Genomic DNA, 1,367 nt, shown 5'->3' on the forward strand with positions numbered 1-1,367 from the left:
CATGAAAATTTTAAAGAAATGGTCAAGCTATTAACAAATTCACAATAATTATTTTTATGGTATAAACGGAATATGACCTAAGCAAGAGACAAGAACAGATTGGCGAGGCGAATATCCGCAGGTTCAAAATCCAATGGCACCCATCTCTGACCTTTCTAAAGTTATGTGAGTATTCGTTATGAATTATCGCTTGCTTTAGTGGTGATGGAAAACATCATGAGGAAACCTTAATACCTTAGAAGTTCTCTATACGTATTCTGAGGGTATTTGAAGTCTGCTAATCCGCACTAGGCCAGCGTGGTGGACTAAGGTCTAAACCCTTTTAACTGATTAGGCCAGTGCCCAGCAGTGCGACAGAATATATAATAACAAGGCTGATATAATTTTTTTTTTATCTTTATTTATTTCGGGGTTTTTATCCAGCAAGGATACGCCAACCCCATAGTACCTTATAACTTAAATATGGCTTATAATATTTTATCGTACATATAAACAGAATAACTTTATGCAATAAATTTGGAACGCTTCACGATTTTGCGTGTCCTTGCGCAGGGGCCATGCTAATATCTGTATCGTTCCAATTTTAGTATATGTACTGCCGAAGCAATTACATTATTATATTATATTGAGCTTGTGGCAGCAACGCTACATGTAAGTACTACACGACTAATAGAAGCCATGGAAGGATCTCGGTCGGGCAGCAATCCTCCGTTAGTTATACACCTGTATCATTTTATAGTAGGTACATTGTTGTGACCCTGTGATGGACGGTAGCGTGGCTGGTAGACCTCACACTGCCGTTGACGTAAGTAATGTAAATCTTATGTCCAGTAGTCACACTGGCTACAACGCCTTCAAACTGGAATACAACAGTGACTACGCATTGCTGCTTGGCGGCAGAAATAGACATTGCGGTAGTACCTACCCAGGTGCATTCTCCCATATAAGAGACCTACCACCAGTAGGTTTCTCATATACCACTCCACCAGTAGGTTAGGTGTTAGGATAAACATTTGTTTCCAGTTTTTGACATTACAACTAAGTAAATATTTTCTGTTAAAGAAAAAATAATTTTCAATTATAATGATCATAACATGGTTTACCAAATTTTCACATAAAATCACCCCTGTAAAACAAATACATTTGTTTGCGATTAAAAATCTATTGCAACCGCAATAGCCACAGTTGCTAATATTTCCGCTGGTAAACATAAAGAACGCGAATGCAGGCTACTAATTATTCTGCCATATTAGTTTAATTAAACGCTCCCGCGTCCGCCCCCGCACTTTACTGATAATTATAGCACATCTCTGTTTCCGGTAATTTATTAATTATAACAATAGTAGGTTACTACGGTTATTTTTTTA

General features: G+C 37.5%; 1 pseudogene; it reads right to left on the reverse strand.

Moving 5' to 3' along the window:
• Positions 1 to 510: 510 nt before the first annotated feature.
• LOC115443489 lies at positions 511 to 611 on the reverse strand (annotated as a pseudogene).
• Between the last annotated feature and the right edge of the window lie 756 nt (positions 612 to 1,367).

Source organism: Manduca sexta, chromosome 17, assembly GCF_014839805.1.
Source record: "Manduca sexta isolate Smith_Timp_Sample1 chromosome 17, JHU_Msex_v1.0, whole genome shotgun sequence".
Classification (NCBI taxonomy): Eukaryota; Metazoa; Arthropoda; class Insecta; order Lepidoptera; family Sphingidae; genus Manduca; species Manduca sexta.